Source organism: Hydractinia symbiolongicarpus, chromosome 3 (genome assembly GCF_029227915.1).
Source record: "Hydractinia symbiolongicarpus strain clone_291-10 chromosome 3, HSymV2.1, whole genome shotgun sequence".
Taxonomy (NCBI): domain Eukaryota; kingdom Metazoa; phylum Cnidaria; class Hydrozoa; order Anthoathecata; family Hydractiniidae; genus Hydractinia; species Hydractinia symbiolongicarpus.
The window spans coordinates 22,939,973-22,964,259 of record NC_079877.1 but is presented as its reverse complement, the minus strand read 5'-3'; the positions used below and the strand labels follow the sequence as shown (position 1 = coordinate 22,964,259).

General features: G+C 33.8%; 1 long non-coding RNA gene across 2 annotated transcripts; it reads left to right on the top strand.

Annotated features, from left to right (window-relative positions):
- The first annotated feature begins 1,258 nt into the window (after positions 1-1,258).
- On the top strand, positions 1,259-19,826 carry LOC130636281 (uncharacterized). Of its 2 annotated transcripts, XR_008982256.1 has the most exons (6): positions 1,259-1,823; positions 3,486-5,005; positions 7,871-7,915; positions 19,055-19,102; positions 19,302-19,378; positions 19,507-19,826. It is a non-coding gene; the product is annotated as an uncharacterized LOC130636281 (long non-coding RNA). The 2 variants fall into 2 exon arrangements; XR_008982255.1 differs by lacking the exon at positions 7,871-7,915 and having other exon boundaries at positions 19,507-19,825.
- Positions 19,827-24,287: the final 4,461 nt, after the last annotated feature.

The window sequence follows — 24,287 nt, the reverse complement described above, 5'->3', positions numbered from 1 at the left end:
CAACGATCTTTTCATTTTATTTTATTGTATAATATATTTAACTAATTTTAATTGATTATTCTTACATTTTAACTTTTAAACAGGACGCATATTAATAGCAATATTTTTATATTGAAGTGCACATCCTGTATAAATATTCTTAAATAATAATAATAATTCTTGTTTAATCAAACTTCTTTTGTGAGAGTTTGACCGTGACACGTCCGTATTTTCCTTTAACTTAAAGTGACGTGACATTTCGATCGGGAAAATGAAGTTGGACATCCTTATAAAGTTTCCGTCCGTTCTTAGGACAAAATGAAAAGTTCTAAATGTCTAGCTAGTCGGTTAAAAATTACGTCAAAGATGTATCAAGAACGATATAAATATTAAGCAGACATTGCAGGACCGTTTGTTGAATATCAAGATTTATCCACCTGAGGTGGGCATATTGCCCTCACCGAGAGTGGATAAATCTGATACTCGACGAACGGGCATACATTATATGTTTTATTATATACCTAACTTCTTCTTTTTTCAGGCATTTTTTATTTTTCTGTTGCATTTTTGCCAAATAAAAGGCCCATAAAAGGGAGTAACGATATCCCGATTTCGTTTTTGCGTCGTGTCAGTGTCGAAGATCATCTCAAAAATTAAAAATCGATTCGAAAATACGGTCTATGCATTTTTAAATAGTAAACAAAAAAATTCGATTTGATGTTGAAAACTTTTTACGGAAGTCATTGCATTGTAAATTGAAAATACCAAAACAAACGTGGAATATCGCGTCTGTTATCAGGGGCGGATCTAGGGTTAGGCAGCCTAGGCAATTGCCTAAGCCTAATTTTGTGGCCGTAGAAAAAACATTCTATAGATAAAAAAAAGAAAAAAACGGAATTATTTTTGTAAATTTGTTTTTGGCATCCAGCTCATTTCGACATCATGACGATGCGGAGTTTTATCGATTTTTTTATAATTGATATTTTACTCAAAAGCAAACCCGGGCGATCTTAGGCAAAAATGTCGATTCGCCTAAAACGTCCGCGGGTTTTAAAGTTCCGAATGAATGAAAATCACAGATGAAAGAAAAAACGCCTAAAACGTCCTCGGGTTTTCAAGTTCCAATGAATGAAATTTTGAAATGGGAAGAAAAAACGCCTAAAACGTCCATGGGTTTTTAAGTTTAAACGCCTAAAACGACCACGGGTATGGTTACATGGACGACAAGTAGATGCTTCTTTTTCAACATGGTTTAGCTGGGTCAGGTCCAATACACCTTTACGATAATTCGGGAAAACTAACACTCCATCGCAGTTTACTTTGCGATCAGAGGAGGTAAACATCACACTTTTATAAGAGTTTATTAAGGAGAAAACACGTTTTTTCGTGATAACTTTTCTTGCCGCCTTTTGTTTTTAATGAAAAGTACACATAAGTTGTATCTTATTATTATTAAAGTTTCCTAAAAATTTGAAAGAAATTGATACGACGGAAGTTAAAAAACTGGAGAAAACACGCTTTCGTCTCTAACAAACTCTTATAAAAACACGATTTTTACCTCCTTTTTTCCGATATTGTAAAACGATGGAGAGCCGTAGGAACGCATGTACAATTGAATTATCGTAAAGGTGTATTGCGGGAAGCACCTCAAGTGGCTAGAATAAATGAAAGCAATTGTATGCTAGCTAAGTTAAATGAAGAAGTTTTGAATTTGGAAACCCTTTAAGATATTAAAAGGCTTGGAAATGCTGGAGGGAAGTATTGTTGCCACGTGTGCCATGTTGTTGTCTTGAACCAAACCTTCATCCTGCCTCTGCAAAAGACAATAAATACATTGCTTTAAAGTAAGTAATACTTAATTGCTGTAGTTTCCAATAAAAACACAAACTTAGAGTAGAAAATTTATTTCAATTTTGTAAGAATAAACTGAAGATAATTTGGCGGAATTGGGTGAGGATGCTAGGCTGAAGAGAAGATATTGTCTCAAGCTCACGTGCGTGTTCCCAATAAATTCGCTTTTCTCCACTACATCCAGAGCTCTTCTCCTAGTAGTGTTCGCTCTTCTCCACTACATTCGGAGCTCTTCTACTAGTAGTGTTCGCTCTTCTCCACTACATCCGGAGCGTTTTCTGGCTTAACTAATCTCTCAATCACATTCGGAGCTCCTCTCCTGTGATTCCATTTCCTCTATCATACCTCACAAGAACCTACTCTTTATGAACTCTAGCTTCTTTTGCATTTCACACCTGTTATTACCTTTTGGTGCCCCACCTCTGACTGTCAGCGCCGCATCCCCCTGCTGTACAGCTGTTATGTTAACTGAAAAATTATTTCAGTTAAGCAAGTTATTGCTACTACTGGTGAGAAGCTAAATCAGAGTAACTCTCTCCTATTTAGAGGGCCCCTGGATTGTTGATTGGCTAACTTAGAACCTCCTAATATGGACAGACTATACCCCTACTCTAAAGTATCAACTAAATGATTCATCTGCATTGCAACTATCAAGTATTGGGAACTGCAATTAACATGAGCTAAACTGTGTTTAGCTCCATTTCATATTTCATATTTAGTTTTTTGTTTTTTTTTCTGCTGGATTTAAGGCACTTTTGTGTCAAGAACTATTCTTAAAAGTGGTAAACCACCAGATGTTTTTACACAACGTGTGATTTAAAAAATTTCTTTCTTATCAAAACAAAAGGTTTTAACTTGACCTCGATTAAATGGATTGTTTGTTTATTAAAGTCCAATGCTAAACGAGATAACTGAGGCAATTTATGTAAACACTGTCTTGGCGGTCAAAAAATGTTTGGAGGTGTATGTTAAGTTTGGTATAGAGTATTGCTAAGCTGCATGTATTAGTTGGAATTTTGTTAGTTTTTTTGTTTATTGTATTAAGGTCACAGGCTTTGTGCAGCCGTTTATGCAACTGTGTATCTTTGTGTCCGTGTGGAAAAGGAATAATTATTGTAAGATAACTAAAGGACAGCTTTTTCATAAACGCAAAAGTGTAAGCTAAATGTCTGTAGATCCCCTTTCCCTGAGGATTTACAGATAGGTAATATTCGAATGTTGTCAGTCCCTGAAATCATACGCACTCGGATATGTGCTCCTGTTAAGCAGGTAGACGACAACAAGTTCAAAATATTTTCTGTTCTTTAAAAATCGATGTTTACAGTATGAGATATACTTAAACTTCAAAGGATTTTACCTCGTCCCAACGTAAAATTTACGTTTACCATTACTTTTGGATTGTGAGTGTCCCTAAGAACTTTGACTTTGTTGGAACTTTTAAACAGTAGATTTTATATACAACATCCCACTGCTCATTTTAAAAACTTTTAAGAACACGAGGAGATCCTTAACTTTCCCATGCTGCTTTTAATTGTGATAAAATTGCTAAAAACAAAAGAATGAAACAATACCTAATCTAAGAATAGTCCAAGCTTGTTTTTAATATTCCTTCTTTTTTTTTGTTGAACAATACAACATATATAATTTTGTTTTAGGAATAGATATATTGATGTCAGCCATGATGAATATTCTTCTGACAATGAAAATCACCATCAATTAAAGAATACAGGAGATTCATTATGAATCCTTATAATATTGGAAAACTGTAAACAATGGATATATCTATATATCAAATGGATGGATATGATATCAAATTAACTTGTACTGATAGAAATGATTTTCACGTAAAATGATACAGATCGAAACAAGAATTGCATGTTAAAGAACGTTCTGCTACAGACTGCAAGCCAATAAATATGTCATGTTAACTTATGCATATGAGTAGAATTTGTATATATATATATATGTTGCTTTTTGTATGAGAATCTTCAGAATTTGTCTAGTTACTAAAACTTTCTTAAAGATTTCAAAGTATTAAACTACTTTTTAAACATAGTTGACAGAGGCATGTGAGGGTAAATAATATGCAGACATGTTATGTGTTTTGATGTTATTTTTCTGATTTCTAACTCTTTTCTGGATTAATAAACTGCTTAACTTTTGTGAAAAATTTTTAACAATAAAATTAATGCTTAATAGAAATTGGTGCAAAACTACACCAGTAACCTTAATATTAAACTATATTTACTTCATAAAGGGGTAACTACTATATACTTTTTGTAGACGTTTATTATGCGTTGCTATCTTACACATGCTGCTTTTGTTTTTGCATTTGCTGGTTGTTAACACAGGCTGTAATTTTCCAAACAATATTTCTACGTTGCACTGCTGTTGACTATCTATTCCTAAAATTGTCTTGTAATGTAATTTTTTGTGGTATTATTAGCTATTAAACTTAAATAAAGTAACTCCCCAAATTTGTAACTTGGCGATTACTTGTACTCGTATTAAATGCGTAAAAAATAAAAAAGATGCTTAGATGATACCAGTGTGGTATGTCATTCAAAGGAACTGTCGCAACGCTAACCCTGTTTCGAGTCTAATTTACCAAACGAAGTTTTCCATCCGCATGTTTTAGCGAGGATACCAGTGTTAAACTACGGAGGTTACTTTTATTTATTGGGCTATAAAGACACTTTCGTTTCTAATCTAGGAAATTTTTAATAACTAAAAACCTCTCTTTTGGAAATATTTTAGCTACTTTTATAATAAAAACACAAAACGCCCGCTTTACCTCGTACAACACCACAACCCTTGATATTACTTTGCCAAAAAATCGGTGAAATTTTGCCTAACCAGAAAAAAATTCTACATCCGCCCCTGGTTATTGCAGGGTTGTACGGAACATTTGATTTATTGTATATAAAAAAGAGTTGACAGGTATATAATAATGCTTTTTATTCTTTTGTGTTTCCTTGACAACATAATAAGTAGACTAAATAATGTTATTTGGATATTAAGCAGTGTGTAGAATGTTATAGCGATGTTAAAATAAACCACGTAACAATATATTAAGAATTATTTTGTGGAACCAAAGCGACAACGTAGTGGTTTATCCAGTTATCCAGTTTTTGGATTTATTTGTTCCGAATTATGTTTCAAATTATAGCTGTGGGTATGTAGAAAATATGCTAAATTTTTTTTTATCAAAAATTAAAATCTATTGGACCAACTTCCGAAATTCGTTGTAATACAATATAACGAATTGTAAGTAAAAATAACAAAACATTAATCACTCTTGTCTTCCAACCTCCGCCAGGTCATGCCAGAGAATAAATACCATAAATAGTTTTAGTAGTATAATAAAAGCAATCACAGGAGATCATTATCCGACTTTGACATCGATTTTTACAATTTGTAAATTTTTTTTGTGTTTCCTAAAATAGTTGTTTATACTATTTTATGGAACAGCGTCATTTTCCTGATTATCAATAATTATTTAGGCTGGCTATCTAGCTAAAAACTTAACATTAAATCAAATAATTGTAGTGCGCGCTGGTGAATTTTGAAAGGGCTTCTGATAATCTTGACTTTCTGTTTAGCAACCTTTAACCAAACTTTCTATGTTATAAGAATAAAACACGTGTTTTACATTAGGACCTAAACGCCTGCGCGGTAAAAACATTATTTAAAAGCATAGGTGAAAGTAGGGGTAAAATACCTCAAAATTCTATTAGACTTTGATATATTTTTGAAAATGTAAATGTTTAATAGTTTAGAAAGTATAAAAAATTGCTAAGTGGCTTGAGTTTTCCCCAGGACCTATTCAACAACTGTTGATTTTTAGAAAAACTCATTACCGAAAAGAATTAAAAGTAACTGTCTTGTTGTTAATACCCAAAGGAGTGCTTACATTCAGTATTTTAAACTTGCTACATGTTTTTTGTTTCACGTGAAAGTCAAAAAATAATTCGCAGCTAATTTGTCGCCGAATTCGCCGGTCACTGTTTACCGATTGGGTGTCCCTACTCTGCAGTGAAGGTTCGGAGAATTGTATGTAGGGAAAGGATGTTGTGTGGGTTGAGGGATGACCCAAGAAACAAAGGGCTTTATCAGACGTTCTTATACCGCTTCCTGCTTGGGAAGTGAAATTATTTCATGATAGAATCAAAATAACCAGTCCTGGCGTTAACTGTTTGTCATTATAATGGGTCTGTTTATAACAAAAAGTTTCCCTCTATATAATTCTTCTCAATTTGTTTTTTGGCCATGCTTAACAGATTTGGTAATTAGGTTAATAAGTAAAGGGAAAAAATGTGTCTTCTCATTGCTAAAGAGGACACGTGACTGTATGGGTGATTATAATTGGTAGGTGAACGGCACCTGTACCATTACAGGTGCCGTTCACCTACCAATTCACCAACCAATTACCAACCAATAAGATTGGTTGAGAGAACCACTGCGCCTCGGGTAAGTGACGTAACATACAGTTTGTGAGTAGCGAATATCAAACAAGGCAGAGGGATCGTGGTAGCGACGAGAACACGATCACCTAGGACAATCTCAATAAATCGAAAACTGGACTGACGATCGAGCTGGCGTGTATGGATAACACAAACAGTCGATATAATGTTTACACAAGAATATAGGCTTCGCTATGAAAGGTTAAGGTCCTCTGACACCCTTCCCTCTCGTGTATACGGGCTCTTAAAACGTGAGTCAACCGAAGATCAGACGTGAGAAAGTAAACGATTCACCATAAACGATGCCTGCAGCCCAAGCTGGAGTAACAAATATGCATGGGTATCCACATGGGGTACGCGGACTTCGCGGGTTGTTGTGGTTGGCTTGAACCACCAACAGGGTGTGGCGAGGCTTCCAAGCAACGGTGGTTCCAACACCTTGCTTACCACATAATTTACAGAATGCAACATTCTTTGCGCTGCAACTGCTTGCTCAACGAATTTTAAATTTTCTGCCAGTTGCTTTTGATACTATAAAAGTGGATTTGATTACATAATTCTTGCAGGAGTCATATTTTTAATTTTTAAACTTCACATAACCTGCTGCATTGTTGTCAGATAAATCGTACTTGATAGTGTAAGGATCAGCACGTAATATTAAAACCCTACGTTATCCTCTCGTTTATAGGCAACCAATATACTGCCTTCTGGAAACAACAACGACAATTCCGGATGATTATTAATGATGGGCATGTGGGTCTGAACAATGGTTTTGATATTGGGTCCTCTAGGGTTGAACTTTGTGGAAAAGATAACTTTAGTTTCAGAATTATTGCGTTTAATCTTTTTTCTAGCATCAGAGCGTGATATTGCTCCTATATGTTGAAATGTTTTCAATGATACAGTATACTCTCGTTAAGTGGGACATTCAAGGCACGGAGGAATATGTACTACTTAGCGGGCGTCCGGGGTCTAACTTAACGAGAGTATACTATACTTTCATTACAATCTCTTCTGTTAAGTAACCACGGTATTTGTTTGATTTTTCGTTATAATCAATATTGCTACTACAGCTCCGACGAAGACGTAATGCAACACCTTTTGGTATACCCCTAATAGAACTTTTATTGTGACAGGATGTTGCGTTAAGGTATAAAAGAGCGTCTGTGTGTTTACTGTAGACAGTTGTACTGATTTTGTTATCCTTCAATGACATCTGCAGGTCAAGGAAACAGAGTTTATCACCTCCAATTTTCATTATGAACTTCAAATCTTGGTTAGTAGAATTCATAAAAGCAAAGAATTCTTGTAACTTGTCCTTGCTACCACACCATAAAGATAGGTAGTCATCTCTATAACTTCAACAATCCAATTTTTCAGGATAGGATGAATGCATTTTCTCAAAGACATTATCGTCTATGGAAGATACAGCTATGTCTGCATACGAACAAGAATTAGGTGCACCTGTTGCTGTGCCATTCGTTTGTAATAAGTGCTCATTTGCGAAAACAGAATTCTTATAATTAATTAATAACAATTCTGTTTTTTCGTTATTAATAATTAATTTTTAATGCTAGGGAACATGTTAACAATATCGAAAGATACCAATTGAGTGTGATCAGGTATGCCTTTTTCTTTAATTGAATAAATTATGTCCGATAAGTGGGACGTATATTTTCAGTAAACATTGCACATATAACTTTAAGAAATCTAGCTAAATTCTAAATAGGAGTGCTACAACCGGAAGTAAGTAATCGTACTGGAGTTCCATTCTTGTGAGTTTTATAAAGAGCGTAGTTTTTTCCTGGACAAGGATTCTCATTGACTATATATTCTTTCTATTGCTTTGATATTTCACCGTTTGTGAATCATTTTTCAGTCCGATCTTTCACCTTTTGGATGTGTTGTAAAGTTGGATCATCTTTTCTTACAAAGGAACTCCTTTTTATCTGTTCATTTGTTGTTGTTTTTTCAGTTATTTTGTACACAACTACGAAACGGTTTTCTTTGTCCTGCGTCCTAGTTATTAAGTCACCATCTTCATTTAAAAGTTGGTCCTTTCTCCATGTATTTAAGTATTTTTTTGACTTTTCGTTAAATTTTCTTTTACTGTTCTCTCAGAGGTATCAGAAGAAAAATTCATTGTTTGTTATAAAAAAAGTCTCAAGTTACGGTAAATTTGTTTGTGAATTTGCAAAAAAACCCTGGAAACAAAGGAGTGCTTTTATCTCAATCGTTCTCCTTATGAAGTTGTCTTTATAATAATCAAAAAACATGGAAACGAAGCTATAGCTGTATATAAGCCAGGATACACTTGTATAATATCATCAAATATATTCTATAATACAGTTATAATTTTTCTACAATATACTTATAATTTGTTATAACATCGTTCCAATTTCATTTAATTTCATAACATCGTTGCCACAACAACGCTAGGAGATAATAGATCTATTGTCACCCAAGCAAAAGGCATTCGAAACCAGATCACCAACAATATTATTAAAATCAAACTCGTTTGATTTTATTCAAATATTATAACCATACAGCAAATTATGAGGTTATGACACACATGCCAAGTGTTGAAATTATACATATTATAGCTATATTATAAGAGATTGTAACCATATTTTAAACATATTTTAAGAAATTATATTGATACTAGTCGTTAGCCCGTGGAAAATCCACGGGTTCTCCCGTCCTTTTTATACCGCATTGCGTGCTTCTCGCTATTGAGCAGCTAAGCTGCCATTTTGCGTGACAGACAGACAGACAGACAGACAGACAGACAGACAGACAGACAGACAGACAGACAGACAGACAGACAGACAGACAGACAGACAGACAGACAGACAGACAGACAGACAGACAGACAGACAGACAGACAGACAGACAGACAGACAGACAGACAGACAGACAGACAGACAGACAGACAGACAGACAGACAGACAGACAGACAGACAGACAGACAGACAGACAGACAGACAGACAGACAGACAGACAGACAGACAGACAGACAGACAGACAGACAGACAGACAGACAGACAGACAGACAGACAGACAGACAGACAGACAGACAGACAGACAGACAGACAGACAGACAGACAGACTTATAATATAGATTATAAGGTAAATTTCAGTGATATTATACAAGTTATCAGGCCCTTAAGCCACACACAACGTACGGTCAAACTTTTGTAGCTAAAAAAGATTGGTTGCATTATACATGTAGCAACCATCCTTTCGGAACCACACCGTACACAACATTGCCCTTCTTTTTGGGGAATTAACCCCAAATTTTTTTTCTTCAGAAATATCTTTTACAAACCCTACATATTTTGATGGTACATAAAAAAAATTGAAATTCTTTGAATTTACATCCCTTTTCTAGCATAGAAGTTGACAACGGTAATCGCCATGTTAAAATCAAAACCTTATCTGCGATGGAGATCTATGACGTATTTTACGCTCATTTCAATTTTTTGATCTCTTCGTCTTTTTTAAAGTTGCTTACACAATGTGAACAACCCTAACGATCCAAAAAAGATAACTCTAGTCCGTTGTACGTTATTTCGCTTTTTCGTTGTTGTTATTGTTCGTTTGAAAATGCTAAGTCCCCTTATATATCAACAAATTCTTTGAAACTAGTATACTTTCCATTTGGATCAGGAAATTCTTTCCTTATTTTTCACACAACACAAGCTGAAATCACCACGCGACATCCTTTTCCAAGCCTTTCATAATAATGTACCCAGGCCGTGTACTGTCGGTAACTGGTGTACCTCATTTCCCTACAACGGAATCAAAGTTTATGTTATAGTGTAAACCAGGATAAAATATATTGAAATTATTCATTCATCAAAACTTCTTTGAAACAAATTGTTATTTGAGGCACAAGGGCCCTTCTCCCTCTGTATTTGATATTCAAGGAATGACATTATTTTTAATTTAATTAAATAATCTGCGATGGTGTGTGGCGGGTGGACCTGTAAGATTATAAAGCAAAAAGTGAGAAGATAAGAAGATACGAAGGATGTTTATTTTGATGTGACTATGAGAAATATGGTCTTTGAAAATATTTACGAGAAACATATTTTTTGAAGAAAGACTTACATGTTAGTATATGTGGAGACTGTTATATTTTTATGGTATCGTCGATGTCGTATGCTGGCTGTCTCTAACACTGTGTGGTTCAATATAAAATTTCAAAATCCTTGTGCGTCGTGATGCACTTATTATTATTCAACTTGTCATTCAATAGTTTGAAAAATTCTTGGCAACACTTGCATTCCACAGAAGTAAAGGAATTACAAATAACGCAATATGTACAGGTACACCAAATGCAAATTTTCAAATCTGCCTAAATTCAATTCGTCTTTCTCTTCGCTATCACTAGATTCATAAGTCATTTTTTAAAGTTCTGCTTTGGAGTATTCAGGCTTATTCATGTAACATCCTGTTACTAACGTTTCACTAGGGTCACTTGAATCTTCCAGAAAAAGAGGAGTCAGAGCAGGAGCAAGCTTATGCTTCTTCAGCGTAAGATACGTCACGATATAACAGTCTCCAAAATCAGCCGTGGCCTCAGGAAATTTAAATGGCGCTTACAGTTCGCTCATAGAAGGGGAAATTTTATATTAAAATCAACCAAAATAAAATTTATTTTTCAAAATTTTAAACAGAATTTGGGAAATGAACATAATGTTAATCGAAATAATGCTATATTATTTGTCGCAGTGTTTGAATAAAAAAAATACAAAAAAAACTATTCGTTGCGAAGGAAAGAATGCAGTATGCACTAGCGCAAAAAAATAAAACTACATATAACAAAAAAGACATTTATTACAAGCTCGTGAGCTTGTATTAAAACGCAAATGTGTCCTACAAGAATGGAAATTTTTGCCTCTCTGAGCACCGACACGGGAGTTGTCGTGTGTTCGAATCTCATCTTGGTAACTATTTTTACTTTTTTTTTCTTTTTTCTTTTTTAAAAAGATAAGACAAGTGTTCAAAACACTTGTTTAACTAACTAGTAAATAAAGGTGTTTCCACCAAACTTTTTAAAAGTGAATGTAGGCAGAATTAACTGAATTAATGAATTTCGCAAATTTTGGGGTTTGTGGGTTTGTGGTCTTTCTTCTTCCTGTCAGTCGGTTCACCCAAGACGGACCCATCGAAAATTAAAAGTTCGAGGAATTCTCCGTTCAGGAAGGTCTCACAAATCAATTTTGAAAAATAAGTGTGTAACAAATATTATTGCGTATCTGAATAGTAAAATATGTCCTGTCTAACTTCGTAACAAAAATCCCAATTTGATAGACAGCTTTTTGTAAACTTTATTCGCGAGGTTGTTTGCGTATATCATACGTCTTGTTTTTAGTTTAATCCCACCACTTAGTTACTTTACTCATTTTCAGAGCAATTTTGTGCGACTACAGCGAATATAAAGCGTGAAACCCGTCAAGTAGTGGATGGCAATGTGACGTACGGAGTGTGGTTTCTATACGGAGTAAACTCCGTATAGCTGCTATACGGAGTTTAGTTTAGCTATACGGAGTCTGCCAACGAATGTTCCTAAAGTGAAATATTGCAATACATGACTGTTTAAAACTATTTCCGAAAAAAATAAAAAATAATCACCAAAAAGCACAAGTTAAAAAGACAAGCACATCAATTTCCTACTTTTTTATCCATCGTAAACATTTTGTAATGTTGAAGAGGTTAATTAATTAGGACTGTTGTATTATCAGCTAAAAACGAAGCTTGGTGGAAGTTCTACTAATACTAATTGGTACTCTGCATGTTTGTCTCTTATTCTAGACTTTTTCTTCTTACAAAAACTGGTTGCTTGTTTTATTCACGATTTTCTAAACTGGAATAGCCCAGAGTAAATTTTTAATAAGAATACTTAGTTTAGACTTTGACGCTCATGCTGCATGCGCTAATGTCTAGCCAAACCAGTGTCGGCATTATACTCTAAAAGCTGTCTGCGCCGCTCGCAGTTTTTTGTACTAAATATTTCCGTCTATACGGAGAGAAATATATCGCTATACTATGGAGTTATATATGGGACAATATTCGTGTATGGTTTTCGTCGCGTCGTAAATGCTTTTCGTCGTGTCGTATCTTTCTTCGTGATGTGGTTTTTGTCGCGTCGTATCTTTCTTTGTGGGGTGGTTTAACGTTTCGTCGAGTCGTATTTGTGTTCGTCGCGGCGCATTTCACTTCGTGGCGTATTTCACTTCGCGGCGTATTTCACTTCGTGGCGTATTTTACTTTGTAGCGAAAATTTTCATGCTTTTTTAACACGAAATTACTAAATTCGTGTAGCACTTACAAGAAATCCAAGTCACATGGAAAAAGTGCAGTAAAAACCTTTATTTTAGTGCTAAAAATTATATTCTATTTTTAAGTTAGTTTAACATTTGTGATTATGAAGAAATATTATGTGTTGTGTAAGAGTTTTATGTAATAATTTATGTTTATGTAGTTAGTTTACTTGATTTTTGATATTTTCATCAGAATCCATTTAAACTACAAAATAGATAATAGATTATACAGTGTAACATGCTTAAAATGTATAGCTAGCTAGCTAGCTAAATCTATAGCTAAGAATGTATTGTTTATTAAAAGAAAATGACAAAAATAATAGCTAGCTTTACCCAGTAGAAAGACCAAAGCCACTAGAAAGAAAGTGAAATATATTGTGTAAAAGCTTCATGAAATTAGTAATTCCGTGTAAAAAAAGCATAACTATTTCGCCCCAAAGTGAAATACCACACGAAGTGACATACGACACGACGAAACATGAGATCACACCAACATGAGTAATACGCCACGACGAAAACCATTACGCTGCAAAGAAAACCACACGACGAAGAAAGATACGACACGACGAAAAGCATTACGACGCGACGAAAACCATACACGAATATTGTCCCACATATAACTCCATACTATACGAAGTTATACTCCGTATACGCGAGCCGTAACTCCGTATAGCTGCATACTCCGAATGGAACAGTTGACGTCACACAGGGGATCAGTTTTGCAAAGGCATCTGGTCTGCAAATTATTAAGGTAATTTTAAATATGGCAGAGCTTCTAAAGAAATTCAAATTTGGGCAACGACTTCATTTAGCACCGGGCTAAGTGGTCCCGACACACGACGTACAACATAACTAACAACCTTCATACTTTATCGACATAAAAAGCCGACAGACGTTCGGTCATACTTCTCCAACCAAATGGACCCGACAAATGAAACCGCATTATCCGACATCCTCTCTATATAACAAATACATATTTTTTCTGTCGATGGTCATACCAACGTAATATCGCATAATACTGCATAATACCTTCATAATACTCTCTGCCGTTACATAAAAAATACATATTTTTTCTGTCGATGGCCATAGCAACGTAATATCGCATAATACTGCATAATGCCTTCATAATACTCTCTATCGTTACATAAAAAATACATATTTTTTCTGTCAATAATCCATAACCAACGTAATATCGCATAATACTGCATAATACTGCATAATACCTTCATAATTCAAAAAAAGTACATAAATTTTCTGTCGATGGCCATACCAACGTAATATCGCATAATACTGCATAATACTTTCATAATTCATAAAAAACACATAAATTTTCTGTCGATGGCCATACCAACGTAATATCGCATAATACTGCATAATACCTTCATAATACTCTCTGTCGCTACATAACAAATACATATTTTTTCTGCTAATAATCCATAACCAACGTAATATCGCATAATACTGCATAATACTGCATAATACCTTCATAATTCATAAAAAATACAAAAATTTTCTGTCGATGGCCATACCAACGTAATATCGCATAATACTGCATAATACCTTCATAATACTCTCTGTCGCTACATAACAAATACATATTTTTTCTGTCGATGGCCATACCAACGTAATATCGCATAATACTGCATAATACCTTTATAATTCATAAAAAATACATATTTTTTCTGTCGATGGCCATACCAACGTAATATCGCATAATACTGCATAATACCGCATAATACCTTCATAATTCATAAAAAGTACATAATTTTTCTGTTGATGGCCATACCAACGTAATATCACATAATACAGCATAATACCTTCATAATACTCTCAATCGTTCCATAACAAATTTATATTTTTCTGTCAATAATCCATAAGCAACGTAATATCGCATAATATTGCATATTGCCCTTATAATACTCTCTATCGCTACATAACAAATGCTTTTTTTTTGTAGATAGGCTATAACCAACGTAATATGCCACATTATTCCGCAGTAGAAACAAGTATTCTCCCTTGAAATGACGTATCAAAATTTCTAAAGTAGATCAATTAATGCAAAGTGATTACATATTGAAAAAAACAACAGTTGAGGTTGAGTATACATCCATTTACCAATAGAAATGATATTATGGCAAAATACTCTTCTGCGAAATGATACATCAAAAGTCCTACATTAAAAGTCCTCAAGCACGCCAATCAAGAGAAGACTTTATACTTTAAACTAAACAAACAATGATGTTGGATACACGTCAATACACAAAGTGACACTATATTTTGGACAAGTATCTTACCGTGATATAAAAAAATGAAAGTTCTAAAGCAGAATAATCAATGTGTGGACTTTACACTGTAATTGAACAAATATTGAGGTTGGATACACATCCATCCACCAATAGAAGTCATATTTGGGCTAAATACCCTCCAAGAAAATGACACATCAAAAGTCCCAAAGCAGACCAATCGAAGGAAAAACTATTCATTATAAACCAAACCAACACTGATGTTGGATAACAATCCATTCACAAATAGACACTATACTTTGGACGAATACCCTTCCGCGAAAAGATGAAGCACGTCAATCAAGAGAAGACTTTACGCCTTAAATTAAACATTCAGTGAGGTTGGGTGCACATCTATGCACCAATAGAAACAATATTCTGGACAAATACCCCCTCGCAAATGACACAGTAAAAGCCTTAAGCTGTTAGATTTGAGGAAAGATGTATAGTATGCACTAAAAAGGCGGTTTTGTTCTATACCTATGCACATGCAATAGAGACGACAGTGATAGCTTGGATAAGACTATTTAAAAAATGACCTAATAGATCCATTCAAATAAAGCCTCCCTAAACCAGTAATTAAATGGGATATTCCACAATACATGGCTAAAAAACAACGTGGATGAAAGTAAAGGTCGAAATTCTAGCAGAAAAATTAAAAGAAGTCTGTAAATGTGAGACACATCCATACGTCATTTGAGGTAACACTTTTAGAAGTTGAGGTATGTGCAAAATAAAATCTGAGATATTTTAAAAGACCAATCAAGGAGAAAATTTTATACTTTACCCTGCACAAACACTTATGCTGGAAATACATCCATACACAAATAGAAACAATTTTTTGGAGAAATACCCTCCCTGGAAATGACGCATCAACAGTCCTAAAGCAGACCAATCAATGCGAAGGCTTTACAATATAAACCAATCTTAGGGAACACGTTGCACTATAGAGGTATTGAGGTAGGATACAAATCCATCCACTAATAGAACAGATATTTTGACAAAATACCAAAACTGCATTCTGGACAAATATCCTCTCGCGAAGAAACATATTAAAAGTCTTAAGGCAGACCAATCTGACGACAGACGTTATAGTATACACTGAACAAGCAGTAGTGCTTTATACCCATTGATTTATCTATAGAAACAATCTCTTGGACAATTACTCTCCTCTGAATAGCATGTTAGATGTCCTAAAGCAGACCAATCAAAGAAAATGGTTGCAACATCAACGGTTATTTTTATAGTATAAGACCACTGAGGTTGAATACATATCTATACACCAATAGAAAGATAAGTTCCCGCAAAATAACATGTATTATGTTATTGTGGAGATTATAACACAGGTCAGTCTAAAAGCAGATGTTATAATAGATGCTAAACAGCAGTTAGTATTATGTACCCATCGATACAACACCAAAAACAATATTATAGACAAATGCCATCTCGTGAAATGACATATTAAAAGTCTCAAAGCATGTCGATCTTAGGGAAGTCGTCAAACAATACATTGAACAGACAGCAGTGTGCTATACCCACTCATACTTCATTAGAAGCGATTCTATGTTCATTCGAACTGACATTATTAGATGTCCTAAAACATGACAATCTGAGGGAAGACGATATACTATACATTAAACAAGTGGTATTGTTCTATACTCATCCATACACCAAGAGATACGATGTTCTGGACAAATACCTTCTTGCGTAATGACACATCAAAGGTCCGAAACCAGACCAATCAAAGGCAAGGTTTTACACTACACAATATAGAATCTTAGATCCTTTAAAAGAGCAAATAAATTCAAAGGAAAACCATCTTCTGGGCAGTAATAAAGCAGAAATGCTGGACCCATTCATAAGTCAATGAAAAGGAAATTTTGCGAGAAATTTTAAGCTCCATTGAAATATTAGATGCCCTAGCAGAACAAGACAAATAAAATATATGTACGATACAGTAGACAAGCAGAGGTGGAATATACCCTTGCATACATCACTAGAAAGATACTTTTAAGAAATATCGCGCGCGAAGAAGATAACGTTCTAGCAGACCATTTGAAGTAAATCTTTACTTTTGCAAAAAGGCAAATCGGATACCCATTCATAGCTACATCACTAAAGAGATATTCTGCGAAAGTAACCAAACGCGGAATAAAGTATTAAATGCTCAAGCACAATAAATTAGTGCCCTAACCTCATAACTTCCCTTGTGTTAGGTTACAAATTATAAAACTTGGTATGGATGATATCTGTCACATGACAATTAAAAATCATGATTTAAATGCTAACTTTGTCAGAAATTCTTTGCGGACGTCCTTCGTTGGTAAAAATCTGATTCTGCGGGGTTTTCCCATAATTTTCTGATAAAAGCCGCGCACAACCATTTTGAATATACAGAATACGGCTATTATTAAAGAGAAGATGGACAACAGAAGTGATAACCATTAAAAGAAATAAGCTAACACTAAATACACAAGAGAAATCAGTGTCATTGAGGCTTTTTAACTAGCTATACATAGATTTCCATAGATTGTAATGGCAATATAATGTGTGTTACGAGTAAGTTATGTGTGTTTAAGAATGTATTTACAGTCTCTGTGGATAAAGAAGTAAAAAAATTGTTGGAAAAAAACTTCATAAAAGACTGCATGTAATGTTTGCATGATCCTTCTCTAAAGTGACCCTGTTCATTTAGGTGCAGTGATGGGTTGTATGAAGAAAAAAGTGCCAGCTTGAATAAGAATCGTGTTTTCAGTGTAAATTTAGCTGATTACTTATACAAGACTAGTCGATAAAGCCCATGGGAAAATTCACTAAGGCAGAAGAACAATGGAAAAATAGGTTGCTTTAGTTTTTTTGCTGACGTCAGCAGTGCATGTACAAAAAGAAAATTGGTTAAAGTTAGTCATTCGTTGTCTGTAAGGTGTGGAGGTTGAAACGTTGACCAAAATAATGTATGGTATCGTATGTTTTTGACAAACGCTTAGGGAGATATAAGGGCTTAAAAATTTTGCTGACGTTAGCAAAGTCCCTACCAAAAGTTCCAAAAATATTTCTTCACAAATTCGTACACCCGATGCATTCATCGTATAGATCTTGAAATGCTGATCAAGAAAATGTATAGGAACATGGACTTTTGACAAACGGTTGCAGAGAGATATTGGGGTTTGAAGGTTTTGTGATGACGTCCTCAACCTTTCCATTCCGAAACGGATTCAGGGACCCAGGTTTGGGAAACTTACCTAAATTGGTCCCGGGTGGTCCCTAGTTACTTACGCGGTGAAAAATCACTGACGTCACCACCTCGTTTCCAAGTTATTTGGCCTCAAAGCCTTAAGTGCACTGTAATGGCTTCATTTATTTAATATAGAATATTGACGTTAAAGTAGTCTTATTGACGTCGCGCCGTAACGTCAGAAAATTTAACATATTAGACATGCATTTTTCAGTTACTGCAAAGAAAATTTCGGTAAGATCAAAGGAAAATGAACATATCCACTTTGCCTGTTATATATATATATATATATATATATATATATATATATATATATATATATATATATATATATATATATATATATATATATATATATATATATATATATATATATATATATATATATATATATATATATATATATATATATATATATATATATATATATATATATATATATATATATATATATATATATATATATATATATATATATATATATATATATATATATATATATATATATATATATATATATATATATATATATATATATATATATATATATATATATATATATATATATATATATATATATATATATATATATATATAAATAACCTTACACTAAATGTACATGATTCTGCATACATAACTTGTGTAATATTTATTATTATTGGTTTTTGTTATTGCGTTTTTGATTTACAAAGCACCAACCTTAATAATTAAATATATGGTCTTGATTACTTTTGGATATTCCAACATAAGCTAATACTTTTGTGACGGTTTTTTCATGTGGTAGTTTAAATTAAGAAGATAAATGTTTATCATTCATTTATTTTTATGTTAAAAAATAATTATTTGAGGAAACTTATTTTTTTTAGGAAAATCTTTGTAAAACATTCACATAACCATTTAAGTAATTTTGTTTAGATAAATGCTGTAATGCCAAAAGGAAAATACTGGGTTAGGCAGCCAATGGTAAGTTTTTATTAAATTTGATTTGAGATTTGAAATTTGATTTGAGGTTTGATTTGAAAAAAATATGAAAGTAATGTTGTGTAGTGGGTTGCACGTACTATTACTTTCAGTTAAAAAGTCCAAAAATTAACGTGACAGAAAATAATTAATTGGATATAACAATTTAATTGCTATGTTGTGCTTTTTTTATGGTTTATAGAGAACAGACAAAAGATATTGCCGAAAGAAACGATGGTGAAAGCATTAGAGAACAAAGAATCCTTACAACAAGTAAAGGTTAGTCCGAGCATACTAACTGTTTTCATGTTAGAGAAATGCTCGAATGTTCGTTGTTATCAATCTCAAGAAACCCTTTTTGTATTAACGAATAAGATTTGTTCCATTTTTATTTATCTTATCTTTAGTGAAGAAACTCAAAGTCGCGATAACCTAGATTCACAGCAAGCATGACGAATTCATGGTGGTTCTGTTAAATTTAAAATATGAAATTATTGATAGATAGACAATTTGTCAACCAGACCTTAGCTTTTGCAATCTTAAAGTCCAATAGACAAGTAAAAATAAGGGCCTAAAAATATTTTTCCGTTCGACTTCCTTTTGAATATTTTTCATTGTGTCGTACTGTAAAACGTTTGTAATATTTTCTTGCATATTGGGAAAAGCTTCCAAAAGGGAACAAATCCATAGTTCAGCTTGTTTTGATTAACCACACAAAAAGCTTAGGGATGAATTTCCCGTATTTAAAAGCAATCCATACACATTGTTTCAGTAAATTCGGTCTTTGAAAAAAACACGTTTGGGGAGATAATTTACCCGCATTAAGAAGCAATCCATACAAGCAATCCATGATATTCAGTTCTTTTAGTAAATTCGGTCTTTAGAAAAAACATTTAGGGAGATAACTTACCGGTATTAAGAAGCAATCCATACATATAAAATTCAGTTGTTTTAGTAAATTCGATTTTTGAAAACAGAATTGGGGACACAATTTACCCGTATTACGAAGCAATCCATACACATTAAATTCGGTTTTTTTAGGAAATTCCATCTTTGAAAAAAACATTTAGGAGACAATTTACCCGTATTAGAAAGCAAACCATACATATAAGATTAGCCTGATATAACAACTTTGACCTTTTGCAAAGAAAACTTAGGAAAGAAATTAATCCATGCAGATGTGATGTCAATTTTGTAAATTAAGCATTTTCAAAACTAAGGAGAAAATTTCCAAATCAAGATCCATACACGCGACATTAGCCCGATTTTAGACAAAAAGCAATCCATACACATGAAAGCAGCTTATATTTGCAAACTAGGCGATTGCAAAACAGAGAGAGAATTTCCAGATCAAGAAGCCATCCATGTACACCAGGTTAGGCCGCTTCAAATACGTTTTAGATCGATTTCTCTCATTGAACAAGTAATCTACGACACACCAGATTAGCTTTAATTTGTAAGTTGGGCATTTTCAAAAAACAGTACTCTAAGGGTTAAAAAGAGATTTTCCACTCGTTTGCCTTGTTTCGTTGACTGAAAGCTAATATTTAGAAGAAAAAGTTCCGAATCGAATACTACACCGTGATATCATTCGTAATGCGCACTCTGTTTGTCTTGTTTCGTTGAATTTAGAGACTGAAAACAAATTTTTCGAAGAAAAAGATCCGAATCGAATACTAGACCATATTATCATTCGTAATGCGCACTTTGTTTAGACCAAAAATTTTTCGTTGATGTTTTTAACTTAAAATATAAGTTAGTTTATTCAGATTTTGACCTGAGCTGTGGCATACGGAAATTTATTTCATTACATACAGTTTATATTTTTACTCAATGATGTTTTAATTAGAATTTAGGAAAAAATAATTTTTTGAGGAAACTAAATTTTTTCACTTCCTATTTAACCGAGGAAGGCGAGTGAAACAATGACAGAAGTTCGTAGAGAAGCGTATATTTTAAATTCTACGTAAAATTGCCAAATACTTGCCGTTGATTTAATCAGTTTTCGTTCCCCAGACACGCAATTCTGTGTCGTTTTCTGAAACTATATTTTTTCGATTTGTTCCATTGGTGAATAAAAAATTGCAGATTGAGCAAGAAATGTGCTTGGCTCATCAATCTAACTAAACTTTTTATCTAAAGGATGAAGCTATTCACAAATCGACGTAACCATGCTTGCGAAAAAAGGATGGAATTTAAGTAAAATGCAGTGGTAAACTTATGAGTGTACCCGTGAAAACATCATGAAAAAGCGCGTGTGTTGGTAGAATCTTGATTTTCTGTTTTTGACGTATTCGCTTAAAATGCACGCATGATCATAGAACATATCTAATGGGGCCTCTTCTAGATGTATATAAAAAGAAGCAGGTGCATCTTTTCGGCCTTTAATACTAGGTATGACGTGAAATCCACAGCAGTGGCCATGTATTGGGTAAAAAGAACACAAACTTCATGTCTTGCTTGCTCACTTGTAAAAATGACTTTTGACAAACTTCAATAGGGACGTCATTGTATTTGCTTGAGTTGCTGGAGTCGGCAAAAAATATCCTAACTTGCCGAATTTGTTTGCCATAATTTGAAGAATAAAAAACAAAGGCCAAACTCAGCTGGATTGTAAGAACCTTCAAATAACTGTTCTGGTTGCATTTTAAAGGAATGAATTGTTTTCACAAAATATGCAGGGTACAAAGGTAAATTAATCACATCGTTGCGTGGAAGACAATTAAGAGAGTATTCTGAAGACTTAATAATTACATCTGCAACCTTTTGATAGAATTGTTGCTGGTAACAAAATACCAGTACAGACGAGCGAGTCCCCCTACCTACTTGACATGCAAATTCCAAATCTATAATAATATTTACTGCACGGAATGGTATAAGAGTATCAACACAAGAATCGTTGGACAACTGTTTAAAAACGGACGCTATTGCTTTTTTTTTCATTTATGTTGGTATTATCAGATATCAAGCGGCAGTAAAGACCGACGGACATCAATGACAAATAAGTGTGTGATTGCTCCTAATGGAAACATAATGCATCGTCACCTATTCGATTTTTTTCTGAGATCTATTTTTAGTACGTACAATAAGCTACGAAGAGGACGATATAATTTCCTATTATAGTCAGTTCTTGATGTTATAAAGCAACTGCCAAGCCTTCTAAAACGAGAAGAAATAACTTCGTCTGCTTGCAGGATTTCTATTGGTTCTACAAATGCATTCTTGAACCCCATTCTTCCTACCGTCACATGAAAGCACGTTAGGTTTCCCATCACATTCTACGCATGTTTTCCGGAAATCAATATCCATGTGAGACGCTCAACCCAACTACTATGCTATGAATAATGGAACTGACATGAATTTTTCATTTAGAACACGGCGACAATATCGAGCTTCCATTATTTTTATAACACCCCTGAAAGTAATTTTTTCGTTATTCACGGCCTCTGTAAACTCCCAACTTATTTCATAAACAGCGCAAATTTTAGAGGATCAATAATACCAACAGCATATTTAACTTAACATGTAAAAATATATAAAAAAACAAGGACAGACTTATCAACGTCAACGTTACGCAACTTTCAAAATAGCCGTAATAACACTGCTCTCTGCTTTACACATCCCTTTGTCGTGGCTGCAAAATCTCGGATTGGTTTTTCAAAAAAATCAGGCGTTGCAATTGAATGCTACACGCGGGAGAATAAAACAATGTCGGTAAATATATATCGCATTTGGTATTTTGTGCAGATATAAGAATTTCGTGATTAATTAACAGGACGCGCTTTTCGCGGACAAACAGGCAAAATACCGCTATTATTAAAAAGACTAACGATATCATACGTCTATTGGTTTTTCGGTCAGTTGCTCATAAAGTTGATCTTGTTAACTCACCATATGATTTTTTAGCAAAAGCCAATAATAATTACATTATTTAGAACTATTTTCAGCTTTTGTACTCTGATCCTAACTTCAATGGAATATCAAATCTACGGAGACTCTTTAAATGAGATAAATTTTATACTTATGCCTTTTTGCAACATCTTTGTTCCATGTAAATAGAAGTTTTGACTTTTAATTTGGAATTCTTCCATATCTGTTAAAAAAGTATTTTTTCTTTTTCCTAATGATACGTTATATTACTGACATGCCTTCTACAGAATTTCAGCCTAAGAGCCTTTGCCGATAAAAAGTTATGACCTGTGAAATTTTAACTACAAACAATGAAATAATTTCATCGTAAACGGCTCTAAACTTTAATGTGATATAGCTTCTCTACGGCAGCAGCTTTTTCAGTCGGACAAAAATCATTGGAACATTTAAATTTTTATGCATCTAAGAGATTTATTTGGTTTAAGAACTAATCAAGCTATACTATTGAAATACTGCCCCGAAAAAAAGAGATAGAATTTACACTTTTGCATGGTCTGAAATAAAAACACACGTAATGTCTTCGGATTGATTGGCCTGCTTTAGCGCTTTTGATGCGTCATTTTCAGGGAGGACACTTGTTTCTACTGCTGCACGGATAAGTACATAACAGTAAAGCCCGGTAAATTTATAGTATAATGCCTTGCCTCAGATTGGCATTTTTTAGGACTTGTGATATGTAATTTCGCGGGGGGTATTAGTCCAAAATATCTTTTCTATTGGCTATCGGTGGGCATAGAACACTACTGCCTGTTCAATATATTGTACAAAAACGCCTCTTTGTTTAGCCTGCAATAGGGCCGTTATTATGTCTTGTTGCAAAAGGATATTTGAGCGAAATATCGTTTCTGTGTGTGTATGGATGTGTATTCAACCTCAAACTTTGTCTACTTTATAAAAACAGCTTTTCGTAAATGGCAGTTATGCGAAATATTGTGGAATATTACGTTGGTTATGGCCATCGACAGAAAAAATATGTAGTTTTTATGAAGCGACAGACATTATTATGAAGGTATTATGCAGTATTATGCGATATTACGTTGGTATGGCCATAGACAGAAAATTTATGTACTTTTTTTGAATTATGAAGGTATTATGCAGTATTATGCAGTATTATGCGATATTACGTTGGTATGGCCATCGACAGAAAATTTATGTGTTTTTTATGAATTATGAAGGTATTATGCAGTATTATGCAGTATTATGCGATATTACGTTGGTATGGCCATCGACAGAAAATTTATGTATTTTTTATGAATTA